This window comes from Lepisosteus platostomus, chromosome 19, assembly GCF_059453375.1.
Source record: "Lepisosteus platostomus isolate fLepPlt1 chromosome 19, fLepPlt1.hap1, whole genome shotgun sequence".
NCBI lineage: Eukaryota > Metazoa > Chordata > Actinopteri > Semionotiformes > Lepisosteidae > Lepisosteus > Lepisosteus platostomus.
The window spans coordinates 13,725,790-13,745,030 of record NC_142629.1 but is presented as its reverse complement, the minus strand read 5'-3'; the positions used below and the strand labels follow the sequence as shown (position 1 = coordinate 13,745,030).

The window sequence follows — 19,241 nt, the reverse complement described above, 5'->3', positions numbered from 1 at the left end:
ATATCTCCGCAATGGAAGCACAGAACGCCTTCAAACCAAAAGCATTTTAAAGACCACGACTTGTGGATATTTCCACAGCCTTTACATCAATCTATCGGTGAGCTAATTATCTTTTTTTAAACCTCCGGTTTTTCATCGATGCGTAATTACGCACGAACTGGAACCCGGGGGACCGCTGTGTGCACACGTTCACAACGCGAGAAATACTGTTCAATACGGCTTCATGCGAAAAACCCGTATATGACCATAGGAAGCAGAACAGCGCAGTCTCCCATTACCCAGACTGTAAGCACGGGAATAAAGCTTTGTTTGATTTCTGAAACCCTTCCTTTACGCCCTGTTTTCATTCAGGTAAGGGTCAACTATATTCACAATACTACTGACAGCAGGAAGATTAAAATATTATTTTCTCAGCAGCTTAATAAAAACAGCTCCCATGATGTTCAAACCGATTTTTTACACAGAACACTGACAGCTTTGTGTTCTGAATCTCTTTTTCTCTTGCTTTTATTTAATGTGGCACAATGCACTGGTTCACAAACCAATAGCATTTAAACCACAGCACCCACAATGCTGCAGGTAAGTGTTTTGCACACTAAGCAGGTCATCTGACTATTCCCAGCTTTGTTTTGGGTTATGGAACCTTTATTTTTTTATGATTTTCTGAAGATAACACTACAGGTAATACACTGGGACGGGTGGGTCGTCTTCATGGCTCAATAGCATTTCAAATACAGCACCCACTCTGCTGAAACCAAGTGTTTTACACACCAGACAGGCCCCCTAACTTTATATAACCTTGCTGTGGCTGTGGCCCCTTTCTTTAATTTTTTATGATTTTCTGAAGATAACACTACAGGTAATACACTGGGACAGGTGGGTCGTCTTCATGGCTCAATAGCATTTCAAATACAGCACCCACACTGCTGAAACCAGGTGTTTTACACACCAGACAGCCCCCAGAACCTTATACAACCTTGCTGTGGTTGTGGCCCCTTTCTTTATTTTTTTATGAGTTTTTCAATATGGCACCATTAGACAGGCGGTACATGGGGATAGTACATTGTGCTCTTCACGAGTCAATAGCTCTTCAAGCACAACAGCCACAGTGCTGCAACCAGGTGTTTTACACACCAGACAGCTCCCCTAACCTTATACAACCTCGCTTTGAGTTGTTTAACATTTCTTTCAAATCCCTTGGGTTCATCAATCATTTGATCATTTTTCAGCGTGGAATAAACCTATTACTTGTTCCTTGGAGATTACCATCTGCTGATAAGATATGATCGCTATATTGACCATATACAATTTCTTGCATAAGGAATTCATATTTTGCATACACCGATCCCCCCGGAGTCCCAAGTGATTCTGGTTTTGGAAAGCTAAAGGACAATGAGCTTCACGATACCAGGGGGACAGTGGGTGGTCAAGTCTCCCCTAAACAATGGATCTTGTCAGATTATGATGTCAGTGCATTTAATAAATGTTGTTGAACTCTCTTTAGCCCAAATACAGAGGAGCCCAGACCCAGAATGTTACACATACTGACAGAGAGTGATCTCATTATGTGTGTTTGGATTTTAACAACTATTTTTATTGTTTGCTAGAACCAAAACAATCTATGTTAGACATTTTCATCTTCAGCCAAAAATACAAACCTGTGTACGTAGTGTGGTGCAGGTTCTTGTCCCATCCTGCTCTTGGTCCAGGTTGGAGGGTTGCACCGATTCTGAATCTTGTTAGCTGGTATGGATGGGTTTGGGGGTGTTGATACCAGAGTGGTCCAGGAGGGGGATTCAGGTGTCTCGGGGGCATTCTTGTTTTTCTATGAGTTCAGGTTGATTCTGTTGGTTCTGTCATGAATCTCCCTCACGCAGGCAAGCGCTCCTGCATTCCCTCGAGCTCTCCCCATACCAAACGTGCACATGTCAATCAGTCCTCTACTTAAACCCTCATCTGTCCCCCGGTCATTGCTCACGATTGAGATTCTCTCCTGGAGCTTACCTACTAACTACGCTTTTGCCTTACTATGACTTCTCCCCTGGACCTCGACCCCGCTTTTCCGACAACTGCTTTAGCCACTCGATTTTGTACCTTCGCCTGTTTTACGCTTTCTCGGATCCTGACCCCAGCCTGTCTCTTCATTTACGCCTCTGCCTACCGACGCAACTTCTACGCCTTCCCGGACTCGGGCCCCTGCCTGTTTACTCCGACTACGCCTGCGTCTCGCGCCAACCCTACCAAGGGCACCGCATTGGATCCCTATCCTCAGCAGTCAGCCCCTGCGTGACAGGTTCTGAGTGTCTTGGTTACATCCGTTTGTGTGTATAGATGAAAAAACTATTGAAGAGCACCCCCACACCCCCCACCCGTCTCGGTGGAAGTTGCCATGTTCAAAAAATCCTAAAAAGATAATTAAAGTTGCACACAACAAAGCATGACTGTGAAAGGTCAGGAGGCCTGCCTAGTGAGCACAACACTTGATTACAGTCAAAAAAAACATTAAAAAATAAAGAAATGTTCCACAACTCAAAGCGAGGTTGTATAAGGTTAGGGGAAATGTCTGGTGTAAAACACCTGGTTGCAGCACTGTGGCTGTTGTGCTTGAAGAGCTATTGACTCATGAATAGCACCCCCCAATCCCCATGTACCGCCTGTCTAATGGTGCCATATTGAAAAACTAAAATTCTTATTAAAAAAATAAATAAAGGGGCCACAACCACAGAAAGGTTGTATAAGGTTAGGGGACCTGTGTGGTGTGTAAAACACTTGGTTTCAGCAGTGTGGTTGTTGTATTTGAAATGCTATTGAGCCATGAAGACTACCCACCTATCGCACTGTGTTACCTGTAGTGTTATCTTCAGAAAATCATAAAAAAATAAAGAAAGGGGCCACAGCCACAGCAAGGTTGTACAAGGTTCTGGGGCCTGTCTGGTGTGTAAAACACTTGGTTTCAGCAGTGTGGGTGCTGTATTTGAAATGCTATTGAGCCATGAAGATGACCCACCTGTCCCAGTGTATTACCTGTAGTGTTATCATCAAAAAATCATAAAAAATTAAAGAAAGGGGCCACAGCCACAGCAAGGTTTTACGAGGTCCGGGGGCCTGTCTGGTGTGTAAAACACTTGGTTTCAGCAGAGTGGGTGCTGTATTTGAAATGCTATTGAGCCATGAAGACGACCCACCTGTCCCAGTGTATTACCTGTAGTGTTATCTTCAAAAAATCATAAAAAATTAAAGAAAGGGGCCACAGCCACAGCAAGGTTATATAAAGTTAGGGGGCCTGTCTGGTGTGTAAAACACTTGGTTTCAACAGTGTGGGTGCTGTATTTGAAATGCTATTGACCCATGAAGATGACCCACCTGTCCCAGTGTATTACCTGTAGTGTTATCATCAAAAAATCATAAAAAATTAAAGAAAGGGGCCACAGCCACAGCAAGGTTGTACGAGGTCCGGGGGCCTGTCTGGTGTGTAAAACACTTGGTTTCAGCAGAGTGGGTGCTGTATTTGAAATGCTATTGAGCCATGAAGACGACCCACCTGTCCCAGTGTATTACCTGTAGTGTTATCTTCAAAAAATCATAAAAAATTAAAGAAAGGGGCCACAGCCACAGCAAGGTTATATAAAGTTAGGGGGCCTGTCTGGTGTGTAAAACACTTGGTTTCAACAGTGTGGGTGCTGTATTTGAAATGCTATTGACCCATGAAGATGACCCACCTATCCCAGTGTATTACCTGTAGTGTTATCTTCAGAAAATCCTAAAAAATATAAAGAAAGGTTCCACAACCCAAAACAAAGCTGGGAAAAGTCAGAGGACCTGCTTAGTGTGCAAAACACTTGCTGCATTGTGGGTGCTGTGGTTTAAATGCTATTGGTTTGTGAACAGAATACCCCTATCCCAGTGCATTGTGCCATATTAAATAAAAGCATGAGAAAAAGAGATTCAGAATGCAAAGCTGTGTCAGTGTTCTGTGTAAAAAATCGGTTTGAACATCATGGGAGCTGTTTTTAATAAGCTGCTGAGAAAAGAATATTTTAATCTTCCTGCTGTCAGTAGTATTGTGAATATAGTTGACCCTTACCTGAATGAAAACAGGGCGTAAAGGAAGGGTTTCAGAAATCAAACAAAGCTTTATTCCCGTGCTTACAGTCTGGGTAATGGGAGACTGCGCTGTTCTGCTTCCTATGGTCATATACGGGTTTTTCGCATGAAGCCGTATTGAACAGTATTTCTCGCGTTGTGAACGTGTGCACACAGCGGTCCCCCGGGTTCCAGTTCGTGCGTAATTACGCATCGATGAAAAACCGGAGGTTTAAAAAAAGATAATTAGCTCACTGATAGTTTGATGTAAAGGCTGTGGAAATATCCACAAGTCGTGGTCTTTAAAATGCATTTGGTTTGACGGCGTTCTGTGCTTCCATTGCGAAGATATGGACAAAAGAATATTCGTGCATGGTCAAAAAAATGTCATAAAATCGAAAAAGTAAAGGCTGAGAAAGCATCCACAATGTATTTTATACACAAAACAAGCATTCTCGCAACTCTAAGAGGTTTCGTGAAAGCGCTACAGGCGTGCCAAAATCGTTTTCGAACTTCGAGCTAACTTTACCCCGGTGTAATACCCAGTATATTACATGACACCTTCTCTAATACTAATCATAAGGAGCGACGTGTTTCCCCATTGATTGCAAAACCAGTCATCCCATCCTCGTCACTGTTCTGTTTTCCAGGCTACACCAGTTCACATTCTATTCACATGCGTCGCTTCTGATTTTTAAAACTTTATTCTTAAGTACTGAACTTCTGTGTGGAATCGTGTCGAGCGGTACGCAGTGAGACGCACTGGTATAAAGGAACTGAAGTGATTCTCTGCCCAGACACCAGCTGGGGTATAAAACACTCAGATTAACTGAATCGTTCGTGTAAATTTTTTTAAAGTTGTCTTTAGAATTTTGTTTTAAAAAATAAGAAACATCAACATTTTTACTTCTCAGACTTCACGTCTGACACTCGAAATACATGACATACAGGCTCCCTCAACTCTACTGCACATTTTGCTTTATTTGTCATTCGAAAAGATGAACAAGTCATGTCCAGTCGCAAAGAAAAAAGAAAAGCGCTTTACAAAGGCTATTCAGTAGCTTTATTGCTTGAAATGAGAGTAAACAGGCGAACCGCTTCGTCTCGGGACTGTGACTTGGCTTTAGTCTGAATAAGAGATGTACATGGCCGATATTTTGCGTGGCCGGCCTGGTGGCTCCGCGGGCTGAACCATCGGACACTTCTAAAGTTCAGAGAACAGATCGACTCCCGGAGAGTCTTGTGACTTGAAGTCGAGCCCCGAGCCTCCCCGTCAGTCTGAGACCTAATCCCCGGGTGAAGCTCTCATGCTGTCGGGGTGAGTTTGTAGAAGGGGCTGTTCTCTACCACGCCGGCCGTTTTGGGGGGCTCCATTTTCGGGGCCTTCCAAAACAGGGCAAATGGGGGGTTTAAGACCTTTATAAATGCATAGATCGGAATTCAATTCGAAAAAGCAGCCCCTTATACCACTGAGACACCTGCAGGATAGGTGTGGCACTAGCAGTGAAAGAGAGCTGCAGTCCTGACTAGGAGCGACAGGGGTCTCTCTACAGCACATTTCTCTTGATTCGATCAACCGGCCGCAAGCTAAATGAATCCAGCGCACAGCTTTGTAGGAGAATGTCACTGTATTCGGTTGTCTGAAAATCCTTAGCCGTTATATACTTTATGTATGATTTGGTGAGTTCAAGTTTCTATTTATCTTCATAGCGTGAGTGTTGAGCCCTTATATCCGAGTGTACAGCTGTCATTCAAGAGCCGAGCCCGCCCCCAGAGTGACCTTCCTCAGCGGACACGCCCCGTCCACCTGTTCCACAGGTGCGCCCGGCAAGATGGCGGCGGGGTGAGTTTCTGCTGCGTGAGGTGCGTTTGCGTTTTATTTCTAATTTTCTTAATTTAAAATACAAAAACTCAATTTTCACTTTGGAAAGTTGGACAAAATGAACTGTTGTTGCAACTTTTGTTAATTTAATTTTTTCCTGTTTAATTTGTGTTTTAGGACGCTGAAATGAATGTTCTGTTTGAGCGTGCTCTCGAAGTTTTAGAAGTCTGCGGTCCCATACTATCTTTCGTGTAAGTATGTTTTTACAAGATAAGGTCTGTTTATTTTATCGAAAAAAGGCTGTAGTTAACCTTCAAACATTTGCTTTCTAAAGTTGGTAGCTGTGAAATCTCCGCTTGTCGGATTCGGGCTATAATAACGCTTTCCGCTCCGAAATAATAAAACATTGTAAAGGTTTAATTTAATCATTCGTATGTTTTTTTTATTTCTCCAGGTGAGAAAAACATGTCAAGAACGAACCTCCAGTTATGAAAGTGTTTTTCCAAGGTAAGTTCTATTTCTCCCTTGCACTCTACTGTTGGAATTCGTGCAACTCGACGAGGCAACACGTATTTCCCGACGTTTTAACGCCAGAACGGGTTTATACTGACTATATAACTTCTGCTCCTTTCCTTGTGCTTTTGTTTAATCGAAATTGAAACTCTACGGCGCTGGTTCTTTTATTTATCTATTGAATCCATTGGGTAAAGACGGATAATACCAACATATTTGCAAGAAGGTTTTCAATGCGTGGAGTTAAATCGAATATGATAAACGCTATGAGTGGTGCTTGATTTAAATTTAGAAGTAGAATTTCAAAAATGGTTCTTCCGTAAGGCTGAACGTATTTTTTTTTAAATGGAGTAGTGGGACTGGGTTGTATCTGAGATCCACACTAAAAGTTACCTAGTGGCTTGTTAGAGCATTTTAGCATGTTTGTATATTTCTTTATTGGGGCAGTTTGTTAAAAAAAAGTTAATAGACTTCAGAACTTCAAGTGAATCGATTCTGCAAATCTTGTTGACTTGATCCTTTTTCTTTTGCCTTCAGTTCTGCGCTCCGACGATCTCCTTTCCAATCCACTCCAGCAACTCGTCTTGCTTTGGCAAGTTCTTCTTGACAATGTGTGCTTTTCCTTGAACTTTATTTTGATACCCGTGGCTGTAGTGTACCCTTTGTATACCGATTTGCCTTATTCTTAACCTGAGTGTTTCCTGTAGACTGCTGCTATTGTATTTGCTGTGCATTGTGAAATAAGAACTCTTGATTTCACAGGTGCGCCCGGCAAGATGGCGGCGGGATGAGTTTCTGCGGCGTGAGGTGCGTTTGCGTTTTAATTCTACTTTTCTTATTTTAAATGCAAAAACTAAAATTTTACTTTGAGGAAAGTTAGACAAAATGTATTGTTGTTGAAACTTTTGTTAATTGCATTTGTTTCTGTTGAATTTGTGTTTTAGGACGCCGAAATGAGTGTCCCGTCTGTTTGAGCGTGCTCTCGAAGTTTCAAAAGTCTGCATTCAGCCTTTCATGTAAGTATGTTTTTAAAGACATGGTATATCTAGTACTATTTCCTTTAACAAAAAAGCTGTAATTCATCTTCAGTTATTTTCTGTATAAAGTTAGTAACTGTATCTAATTTAGTATCCCCGCCTTTCGGAATCGGGCTATAATATCTTAGAAAAGATTAAATGTACTAACTCGTATGTTTTCTTGTTTCTCCAGTTGGCAAAGGGATTTCAAAAACCGGCCTCCAGTTAGAAAGTGTTTTTTTCCGAGGTAAGTTTTATCCTTATCTTCTGCTATACTGTTTATATTTGTGTATTAAAGACGACTCGTATTTCACAGCTTTTTAACACCAGAACGGTTTTATTTTAAAGTTATCACTTTTCGTTTAGCTGTGCTCTTGCTGAATACAAATAGGAAATACAAAAGCGCTGTTTTTTTATGGATTCTTTTATTCATGATAGGCTGAAGCTACTTTCTAGATATTGGAGTAGTGGGACTGGGATGTATCTGTGATTTCTCATGTTGTTACCTATTGGTTTCTTGTTGAATTTGAGCGTGTTTGTATGTTTCTTAATTCAGGCATCTTATTTGTAAAGTGTATAGACTTCAGAACTTAGTTAATCGATTCTGCAAGTCCGATATCTTGTTAACTTGATCCTTTTTCTTTTTCCTTCAGTTCTGCGGTTCCTGCTGCTTTGCGCTCCGACAATCTCTTTTCCGATCCACTCCAGCAACTCGAGGAGCGTTGGCAGGTTCTTCTTGACAATGTGTGCTTTTTCTTGAACTTTATTTTGATACCCGTGGCTTGAACTGTAGTGTACCCTTTGTATACCGATATATATTATTGTTAACCTGCATGTTTCATGTTGACTGTTGCTATTGTATGTGCTGCGGCTCCTGGTTTTCGGCGCTCCGACGATCTCCGGCAATTGATTGACAATGTGTGCTTTTCTTGTATTTTATTTTTGTTACCAGTGACTTGATCTGTAATGTCCCGATTCAGTGCTGTATTTTATTCTTGACCTGCATGTTTTCTGTTGACTGCTGCTATTGTATGTGCTGTGAATTCTGCAATAAAAACTCATTTCATTGTCTGCATTGTCCTGTATTTTCGAAGGTGTGAAGGGCTGTCTTGCAGCGTGCGCCACGCACCGCAAGGCGACACCCCATCGCACTGACCTGGAAAAGTGCGAAGACGCCCGCCTTTTTAGATAGTCTGGGGGGGAATAGGGTCCCTAGGAGGGAGCGTGGGGGGAGGGGAAGGCAGGCTGGAGGCGGACTCAGCCCATCAGTCACAGCTTTCTAAGTCCACACCCCAGGAGACCTGCCTCTCTGCAGGGACCAAAGCCACCACCAACCTGCCATCCTCTCCTGCCGGGAGCGAGTGGGCCTGGCTAGAGCTGCAGTCAATCAGCCAGCCCCCGCCTACCCCTCTCCAATGAGGGGGGGTGGGCGAGGCTCGGCTTGATTGCTACCACACCCCGAGAGAAACCCCAGATACTAAGTTTTTTGGCGGGAAAATCTGGACACGCTTAAAAAGGGGGTAGCCTTTGACCTTTTCAAGTCAAAAAGCGATAGGGGGCCCCCTTGCGGCCACAAACTGTTACCAAAATCTCTCCGCCAAAAAACTCACCACCATCGGGGATTTTCAGGGCCAAGCGGGTACAGAACTCTGCACAAAAAAATGAAAGAACAAAATCAAGGTTCAATCAACCATTTATTGAGCGAAAATGGCATACAAAACAAAGCATTACAATACGTCGGATGCAGAAGCTTCGAAGTGAAAATGGACATGCATTTCAATTACAAAGTGTCAAAAGAGTAAGAAAACATTTGCACGCTACTACAATGAAAAACACAGAAACAAACAGGACGTTACTGTTTCTCCGAGGCTTCTGTCGACCGGAATGAAGACTGGACCTTCGTTGCATTTCCTACAAAACAGAAATCAGTATTAGCTGTGCTTACATTATTATATCAAGTGGTATAATAACAGTGTCTCGATTAGATAGAAACTACCACATTCTAATTTATTTGTTAGGATTTCCACATAGATTACATATTATTTTTCTGAAACAACTTAGATAACACGTGATTAATGCAAGTCTTAGTTTATGTTCGTTTCAATTTTCGGGAGGTACAGTATAAACTGTACTTTAAAACGATACGTCTAAACGAATAAAAAGGTTTTCACTTAAATAGATAATCCAAGCAGCTGAGTCAAGCGTGTCCTGTTCGAAGACACCAAACTGGAAACACAAGAACATGTATTTAAACGAGCAATTAAAGATAATGAAAACCAAGGGTTTCTCGTGTAGAGAAATGAATAAAATGATTATACTTACGTTTATACTTCCATGATTTAGTGCGACTCATGTCCTCCCCGAAAACACTTAACTAAAACACAAAAAAAGCAGAATTTAGAATTTAAAGACCATTGACACAGAAAAGTATCGGTTGGAAGCTAATTTTTTACCAGCAATATAAGAACATAAATGTTTCAAAGATTAAAAACTTCACAATTATAGGTAGGCTGTTTTCGGTTCGGATAAATGCACAAAGTTCAAGAAGTGTTTGATAAAATAAAACATTAAGATAAAGGAACAGACGGAACGCGGCGTTCTCGTTCTGCCAATGCAGCAGTGTAAAAGAGAAAGCTTAAATTAAAACATGCTACTTAGCTCCCAACGAAAATACGTGTTTTACCCCTTTCTCCTGCGAAGCTTAGACTATATAATTTATTTTAATTTTATCTACGTTCAAATAAAAGAAAAATAAAAAAAGAATCACAAAAGACGCGGAACAAACTCACTCAGCTCCGCTCTCTCCAGCAGAACCTGGCGCACAGGTGCGAGGGGCGTGGCCTGCGACAGATGTCATTCGAGTGGGCGTGGCTACAGACTGACGGGCCAGGTAGCTTTTTCCGTGGCTCCACATAAAAACATGTGGACGAAATCGAGCATGTTTACAAAAACCCCTTATGTGTTACAAGTTTCAAAATCCTTTTTTTCATGGCCATCTGAGTAATCACAGTTTACACATTTAATCCTTAGTATTTGAGAGCCACAGGAATGTGAATGAAAGAATTTAGAAATATGTAGTGGAGCTATGGGGTCTAAAGTTCTTTGCAGGACACTTACTGTTCTATAACCTGATCTATCTTAAGGATACATCAAGAAGTCAGATGTTTTCATCAATAACTTACTACCTTTGTACTTCTTATTAGACATTCTGCTGATGTGTTCATTTATGAAGTTACAAGAACATGAGAAAACTCAAATGAGAGGACAGTATTCAATCCATGTAGCCCTTTTGGTTACCTGTATTAGATTGATTTGATAATCTCATGCAGCCATTGCTCGAAAGAAGACAGGCTGCCGGTCTCTACAAAATGGCTGGATCACCTGTGCCATTCTCCTACAACTCCTGGTGTAAAGAACTTTTAAATACACTTCCCCATGACATCTTTTCCCTTGGTTCATATCAAAGTAGTTCACACTGTTTTACAACAACTGATTTTATTTAAGCCATTAGCATAATTGTCAACACTAATGCACTGTACTGAAGCACATAATACATTCAGTTGAATTCAAATTTCTCAACCTCAATGCAACCTCATTTCTCATTTCATTCTCCTTTGCGATCCATCAGCTGAGAACACCATTCCTGTCACAACAGGCAAGCAAGGCTTCTGTAGGAACCTGACATTTTGGCTCAAGCCCAGGCTATGGTGCTTTTCTGAGCCAAGATGGCTTCTGAGCAGGCAGTGATCTGGAAACAGGTGTGCACTATTGAGCTGGACACACCTGGGCATTCTACATGAGGATTGTAGGGCTTTTGCGATTGGTTCCTATGGAATTAGCCACGCCCATTTAATCTATGAGGAGACCTATAAAAGTGAAGCTTGAGCAGAAAATGTTTAGTGTGGGCTTTGAATTGGAGAGAAAATGAGAATTGTTAATTGTGAGCTGTATATTTCTTTGTTTGGTCAAATGGCTTGGACAAATTAATTCGAACACTGTTACTGAAGCTAACTGATCATTCTGTATGTTGTTGCAGCAAAGATGAGATTCTACAAGAGCTCCTTTCCAATGGGCTAGGTTTGTGGGGTCCTGAGGAAAGTGGTATACCAGGAAGAGCCCAGTTGCAAACCCAGCTTGACACTGCTGCACAGGCAGTGGGGAGAGATCCCTGTGCTGACATCCCAGGTAGGGCACTGCTGTACATGGCTCAGCTGTTGAAATTGAAGGTACCTTGAATAAAAGCATCAGTCTACCACCCCAGCCTTTTTGTGCTACAGTGAGCTTCCTCACCTCAATATCTTAACTTGACAAGTGTGTAATGGTGATGTCTCATCCTGAGAGCCCACTGCATGTAGTATGGGGAATTGGTCATGTAGCTACTTTCCTTCAAGAAATGGAGGTGCACTGTACCTTTTTCTCCTGCCTGGTTCCCTGTTGATCATGAGGAGGGGGAATAGACTGGCACCCGCTCTCCACCAGGAATTTAGTGTCCTCAATATGGCATCTGTGATGTGGAGCAAAGCTGGTCTGTATGCTGATCCTCTACCCTTCTGCCATGTCCTTGACCCTGATCTTGTAACAACTGTATTGTCTGTAAAATAAAGTGAAGGTGTCACCAGGAGTCTTCTGTACAGTCATTAATTTCAGTGAACTGTCCTCCAGTGCCATGGTCCTACTGAATCTCTGCTTTGACAACTGAAGATCAGTGGTAGCACAGTACTTGATCATGGTACCTACAGGGGCAGCTTTTCTTGTGCAACAGGGCCACCTGGTGGTAAATGTTTCTTAACATGGCTAATGAGGGGAAGGTACTATTTGTTCTTGGAGACAAATCCCACCTTGTAGTAAACGAGATGGTTATGCCAGCTTCTTTCTCCAAAGGTGTGGAGTAGCTTAACTGGCCTTCCTCAATGTGTAAGGATCCTGCCATGAGCCTGGCTGGGACCCTTCAACTTTTAAAGGTTCCCTTTCTGCAGAAGGCTGGACTGAAGGCAGGATCTCCAGATCTCATCCTGAAAGCCACCAATGAAGGTGGTCATGAGTCACGTCCTATCTCCTCAGGAGCACTGAGTGGCAAATATGCCATTCTGTAATCTAGATTGCTCACTTAAATTCTTCTAGTTTTTGTTGCAACCCTTTCATAATTTTACATCACTTGGGCAATTACTCCAGGTCCCTAAGTAATCCAATACTCACGTGTAGCACCTATTGTGCTCAGGCTCCCCAAAAGCAAGGTTAAGAGTCTTGGCTTAATCTAGAGCATGTACAGCTGTGCTACTGAAGTGCAATGATAGCATGCATGCATGTATTCTAGTTACTTATTTGATGTATCTGCTGTGTGATACATGGCAGAGTTGCTGTACATCCATAGATATTTTGCTTAATGTCTTCACATTCAGCTTTGTGGAGCTGGAGGAAGGCATGTAATTATTTGGGAACAAGTAATAGGTTTATTTCATGTTAAGAAATAACATTTTGGCTGTGGAGTCTTTTCAGCATGCAATAAACCTATAACTTGTTCCTTTGCAGCCTACAGATGCTGATGTAGCTACCCACCTGTAATGACTTGGTAATTTAACCAAAGCAGAATGCAGGGGATTTCATGTCACTTCACATGCAGGAATGTATTAACGTTTCAGAACCTAATAGTCTAATCTTCATAATTGAAAGGGTTTTATCCCATTATCATTTCACTACTGCACAAAACTGAAGCACCACCTACAGAAAGGACCTATTGGCAGGAACTGAGTTTATCTGTCATCGAAATGCAGCAGTATCTGATGAGATGTGCCAATATACCCTCGACTAGGTAGAAAAATGAGAAATTAAGTGAATGGGAACCATTAAGAACCCCAGGTTGTTTGTCTAGACAGGAATTTACCCAGGACTCAGGGGTTAAAATCCCTATATTTAATACGTTATGGACCTTGCCTAAACAAGTCATCCAAACGATTGAACCTCTGACAGCAGGGGGTAAGATGGAAGAGCACCACTTACAGGTTTCTTCCTGTAACAGCCTGGACTTCCAGGTTCTTTATCAGTCATGAGTAGACGCAGACGTGCTTAATGAGAGATCAGGCTCTGGGGTAGTAATACTGTTGCTTATTTTTTTCCACATCCGCTTCTTGACGGAAGAGGTAAGGTGTTTTTATTGGACAAAGCTCAGAAGCCGGAGAGCCGCTCGATTGTCTGCTGGGTGGCGAAAGCACCTGTTTTCTTATTGGTCAGTTGTTCATAAACTAAAGAGCTGTCTCTATTGGTCAATAAGAGGAGGCGTCTATTCAATTCCTATTGGCCAAATGTAAGGAGGCTGATCAGCCAATCATATGGCTTTCTAGGTAACCCGTGAGAAGGGTAGATGACGATCTTCATACCTCCTTGAAAATCGTCATACACTCCTCTCTGAAAGAGGATATGTTTGACGTGCCTGAAAATACAGAAGTAGTAGAATTACAAAGACACAATTTGTTTAAATTAAATAGAAGGCAACCTTCTGTCCTCTGGGACATTTTTACGTCTTCATAAATACTCTTAGCATTATAATGACCACGAACGAGTTAAAGCAGAGGTCTTATAATTATCATGTTTGATAACAGAATCCACCTTTAGCAAATGTTGTGGGTGTGGGTATGTGGATGCGTATAAAAGTTTCTCGTATGTATCTTGTATATTTTTTTCGTCCGCTGTGGACGTTGTTTTTAGTGCAAACTCGTCGGTTTCGGTTTAACTTCAATAAGAGATAAGAGCCTTGAGCTGTGTGTTACTGTGACCGAGAGGTGCGGTCGTCACAGTGTGTACATATTGCGCGTAATTTTAACAGTGTAGGATTCAGTCAGTGTTTCTGTGGTCACTGAAGCTGGAGAGACGGTTTTAGATTTTTAACTGTAACTTCTAATGTATAACTAACACTAAATCAAGTAAATGCATTGAAAAATAAGTAAGAAGTACGTCATTTAAAAGCTAAGAAATGTTTAAAATGAATAAAATGTTTTTGCATGTTTACCCTAGTTCCGTTATTAATTCATAAAAACAATTTAACGATGTCAGCTGTCGCCTACACTTGAAGCAGGCTTGGACATTCATGCAGAAATTAAAAAATTGGAACAGTCCCTTGGACGTCCTGGGATACAGCCACAGTACAAACACAAGACACGAAATTAAGAAAACCCAGACTCCTCCATAACAGGAAGATTGAGCATAGCTTGGCCAGGATGTTCATGCAGAATGCCAAGATTTGCACCAAGAGCGTGCATGTGAATTGAGAGAATTTATACGTGTGGCAATGTTGACTTTCTAATGAGAGAAACTGAAACTCATTAGTGTTCAGTTGCTCATGAGAGGGCTCTATCCAGTTTTAATCGAGTGTGTGCAGTGTGGTTAATTCCAGACCAGATGGTTTCTTCTTCTGGGAAGGAGAGATCCTGCACTCTGAGGTCGCTGGAGGACACAGCTGACACAATGCAGGTAGGAATATCTCGGTTCTGCCGGCACACAGCCTGTGTTTTACAGTCCACGTTCTTTTGCACAAAACACCCTGCCAGACGTCAAGCACTTTGTAAAGTAACAGCTCTTCCCTTGTGTATTCTTGTCTCTGTCATGATCATGGGGCCACTGTCCTTCTCCAACAGTGTCTGGATGTGAACTGGATTCTCCAAGTATCACTCTGTCCACCTGCTTCACTGGTAGAATGTGTGAATGTTCCTGTAAAATGGTTTTTCATGGAAGGTAAACTTTTGATGTTTGGTTTCTCATCACTTTATTCTGTACTATGCATCTCTGTTTTTATAACTTTTGTGATGCCACTACAGGCACTGTACTGAATGAGAGGTACTTTAAGACGAGTGTCATAGATTTCACTGACTTTTGACCTCATTAAGATGACAGAACAGAGGTACTGCAACACATGCCACGATGAAAGAAGTGAAACAAGACACAGGTGTGCTCCAACCTGCAGGCCATATAAATTGAACCCAGGGATGACAGAGAGTAGAAACTGAAGCCAAGCTGCACACAAACTACAGCCGACTGTATTTGGTGAGTATGTGATTTCCCATTTCAAAAAGGACATAGAGAATGTGTTGGAACAGAAAGGAAAAACAAAGACTTTGTATTAAACTAAACCATAGCAAAACGAAGGGAAGCAGAGAGAAGTAAAGAAAATAAAGTATTAAGCAAGAAACCTATAGACAGTATAAGATGGTAAAAAAACAGACCTTTTGATCTGACACGCCTATAACTCTCCACATCTGGAACTCCTGTCTGTTTCTTTAAGATCTGGCTTAATCTAATAATATGTCCATCTAATGTCATGAACAACTTAGTCTTGTGTTCTGTAAACTTTTTCTGACATCACTGGATGTATTTCGAGTTCCGAGTTTGTGGAATTCTATCTATACCTAAAAAAAACCAAAACCTGCTGAATTCAAAGATTGTCGTCCAGTAGCATTCGTTTTAGCCGCAAAGAAATGTTGTGAACAAAAGCTTTTGTTCCATCTTCATTCTGGAAACAGTGCACTCGAGGATCCCTATCAGATTTCATTACAGAGTGAAACGAGGAGTGGAAGGTGAGACTGTTGCCTTGTTAAATCAAGAGTACAAGCAACTCTATCATCCTATGTGCACATACAGTACTTTCTGCTGACTCCTCATCTGCATTTAATAGTATTGAGGCAAGGGAAGGTAGGGAAGATTTTGGAAATGAGAGTACATCATACTGTATAATTACTGTGTGGATAGAACATTTTCTTACTGGTTGGTGACTATATTCACAAATCTCAATATACAGTATGTTCTATGTCTATTATATGTCTAACAGAGAGTCATATTATTAATCTTACACATAAAATCTTAGATGACTCCTCTCATCAGCTCTTTTTAGAATATCCTACCCTCTGGGATATTCTAAAAATTTCCCAGGGGGATATTGAGATTGAGAGAGCATGTACTCTCTCTATACCTGAAGACATTCAATTGTTGAACAACGAAAAGATCATTTGGACGTAGGGATCTTATTACTGTTGTTCTTTTATACACTTTACTAGCTTATAGTTTGCTTTTAGTTTTATCATACTGGACTGAGTTCTGGCAGAGCAACGTTGTTAAATGTTGTTCCGTATCATGGTATTGTACTGTTGTTGCAGTGCTGAATTCTTGTTATATGCTCATGAGCTCTTGATGTGCAAGACGAATAAAGGTTCATTCATTTATTCAATGAATGGTTCTCTTTAGAAGAGACTGAAAGAGGACAATAACAAAGGGAAAGATTAAGTGGGCTTAACACGTTCCATCTACTTATCGACCCGACAGATGACTCTAACCCCCACGGCATCACACTTTAATTTAGTTTTCATGGAATACGTATTACCTAAGTGCCACACATTTTAATCAAAGTCTAGCTTTTTCAATTTTGAATGGAAAGCCTGACATTAAATTCACTTTCCTATTTCTTGCAGAACAGTCGGGCCTCCCGAAATCACCTGTTGAATTGACTCGCGGTCTGTTCTCACTCCTCCAGCTGGTCTGTGCTGATGGACCAGCTGCTGCACTGAGGGGCCGGGCTCCTCTTGGGGTGAGAAGTACTTTATCAGCGCAACTGCAAGAGGTCATTTAACAGCTTAAGGTCTTCTGTAACTGAATGTATTGATTTTACCTGCTAAGATTTTATGGAAAAATGTGTTCTGTTTTGCATGGCTGCTGTCAGTTTTTAAATAGCAGTGAGTAGGTGACACTCTTCCCTGTGGCCCACAGTTTCCATACCAAAGCCTCCTGAAGTATACTTTCAATATCCTAGGTTCTACAGGGCTCAGTCAGGTCATTTCAACTCGTACTCCTGGAGTTTTATCTGGGACTCAGTATTGCTAACAGGTCATTTTAAATGCTGCTGGACTTACTACTGTACTAAACATGTCAAGTCCAGCCTTACCTTATACTGCTTTTTATGAACATGAATGGTATGATTTTAGGGCCACTTTGTCCTAGCAAATCCATCACTGACACTTTTACTATTATTTAAGACTGCTCTAATTGGGTTAGGTTTGTCTGCCAGTTTGTATTTATCACAGTTATTTGAGCTAATAATGTACACACATTGACATACAGCTATATCATTCATCATAGATAATGATTGAACAATAGGCTTTGTATTGATTATATTATCCTCTGGTCTTGAGCAACTGTCCCTCCCTGCTGCTGACGCCCCATTCCACAGAAAACCTGTCATTACTTGATTTGAACCCTGAGAAGTATATTTGTATCTGCAGTTAAATACGTGTCTGTATATATACAGTATATTGGTGCTCTGTGGCAGTGTAAAACTAGCCTGGGGAAGGCCAGTAACTATCTGAGTAATACGAAGGGACGGTGGGCAGGTTGTTAACTTTTACTTGTGTGAAACAGACTGATTTTCAGGCTTATAATGATTTTCCAGTATCAATTACTATTTGATTAAATGGACAGGAAAAGGTTACATAGCAGTTTTGTTTCCAAGTAGCCTCATCACATAGCGAAGTCTGTTTTCATATTTGTTGATGGAAGAATTATTGCATTTCCAATGATTTCTGATTGTATTTCTCAATTCTCAGCAGTGCTGACGATCACAGGCCTTTCCCCTGAGTCCCTGAGCTGGGGGGGATCATGAGGACCACCTGGACAGTCAACACAGTCTGCAGCTTCACCAGCATGAGAGGTCATTCTTAACAGTGGTTTCTTACATCATTAAGAGAAAGTTTTGATGCAGAGTTTTCTCTTTCAGGGAATTAAAAAAATCAGATTCCTATTTTTTAACCAATGTTGATATGAAAAAGATTGAATTGCTAAGAAAACAAGATAGTGATCATTGTATCGCTTGATGTGCATTCTCTGTGCTCAGTAACATAGCTCTGCAAATGTCGACCATTGTATCCCTTTATGTCTCTTGGATTTCAAAGAATCAGTTCATAGTTTGGTGTTTCATGTTTCATTTTGTGAAAAAAAGAAAATGTAAACTGGCTTACTAAGCACACTAAGAATGCTTTTCATTATGAAATTTTTCTTTTCTGGGTAAAATTCCAGCTTCTTCCTGGTTGTGTCTCTGTTGTGGGTACTATACAGATATCTAGTAGAAGTGGAGAGACATTAAGGTTGACTTTCATTTTATGGATACTTCTCCTAAAGTAGTGAACAGTGAATATTGTTGTGAAGAGCTATTGAGCTGTATTCTACTTCATGCACATTAAAAGTTAATTCCTTGAATGTCAAAAATGGTTTTCTGTCATTGACTGATCGTTAAATGCTTGAAGAGTTTCAGAGTGCTTCTTCCTTTCAGAATATGCATATCTTCATCTTTAAATGTTAAATTGCTTCAATTCTTGGGTCTGCCCTCAAAATGCCTACTTTAATATGGAACAGCATTCAGAGATGTAGTGTTGCACAGAAGATTGTGGGTGTGTGTTATAGCAGCACATGGGTTCTAATTAACTATCTAATGCTCTTTGACAGGACACTCTGATATGTTCATACACTAGTGGGATCATTTTTCTTACCGTGGGCTCAGCCAGAGGAAAGAACATTAAGCTTTTCTTTCTTGCATTCTTTCTAATGACACATTGAACATTTCTACACAAAGCACTTCATGCTTAACATTAGAGTCTCTTATCCTTTCTGAGTTGCCAGTGCCTCAGGAATCAAGCTGCACACAGGACTAGACTCCTCCCTGTACCTGACAGGAGTAGAGCTCAAGGCTGTAGCTGCTGTGCTAGATCTTTATTACTGCCAGCATCAGTTTGGCCATGAACGGTCTCTACCAATTGGGGGCTGTGCTATTAAGCAAG

The 19,241-nt window shown here is 41.2% G+C and overlaps 3 long non-coding RNA genes across 16 annotated transcripts in view; 2 read left to right on the top strand and 1 right to left on the bottom strand.

Annotated features, from left to right (window-relative positions):
* The first annotated feature begins 5,196 nt into the window (after positions 1-5,196).
* Positions 5,197-19,241, top strand: part of LOC148645159 (uncharacterized) — a 39,365-nt gene continuing 25,320 nt past the window's right edge. Inside the window, exons 1-8 of one of the 10 annotated variants that reach the window (XR_015928401.1) lie at positions 5,804-5,946; positions 6,083-6,156; positions 6,360-6,412; positions 6,956-7,010; positions 7,181-7,225; positions 7,363-7,434; positions 7,628-7,681; positions 8,088-8,505. This is a non-coding gene — a long non-coding RNA (uncharacterized LOC148645159). Of the gene's footprint in view, positions 5,947-6,082; positions 6,157-6,359; positions 6,413-6,955; positions 7,030-7,180; positions 7,226-7,362; positions 7,435-7,627; positions 7,682-8,087; positions 8,506-19,241 lie in introns of those variants that run through there. The other 9 variants (XR_015928406.1, XR_015928404.1, XR_015928410.1 and 6 more) reach the window with 9 other exon arrangements.
* Positions 9,116-10,299, bottom strand: LOC148645164 (uncharacterized). The gene is made up of 2 exons (XR_015928424.1): positions 9,757-10,299; positions 9,116-9,345 (listed from the first exon to the last, which is right to left on the bottom strand). It is a non-coding gene; the product is annotated as an uncharacterized LOC148645164 (long non-coding RNA).
* LOC148645163 (uncharacterized) lies at positions 13,800-18,672 on the top strand. 5 transcript variants are annotated; one of them, XR_015928517.1, is made up of 5 exons: positions 13,800-14,898; positions 15,063-15,159; positions 15,312-15,468; positions 16,887-17,002; positions 18,015-18,672. It is a non-coding gene; the product is annotated as an uncharacterized LOC148645163 (long non-coding RNA). The 5 variants fall into 5 exon arrangements; XR_015928516.1 differs by having other exon boundaries at positions 15,063-15,468; XR_015928518.1 differs by having other exon boundaries at positions 13,800-15,468; positions 18,018-18,672.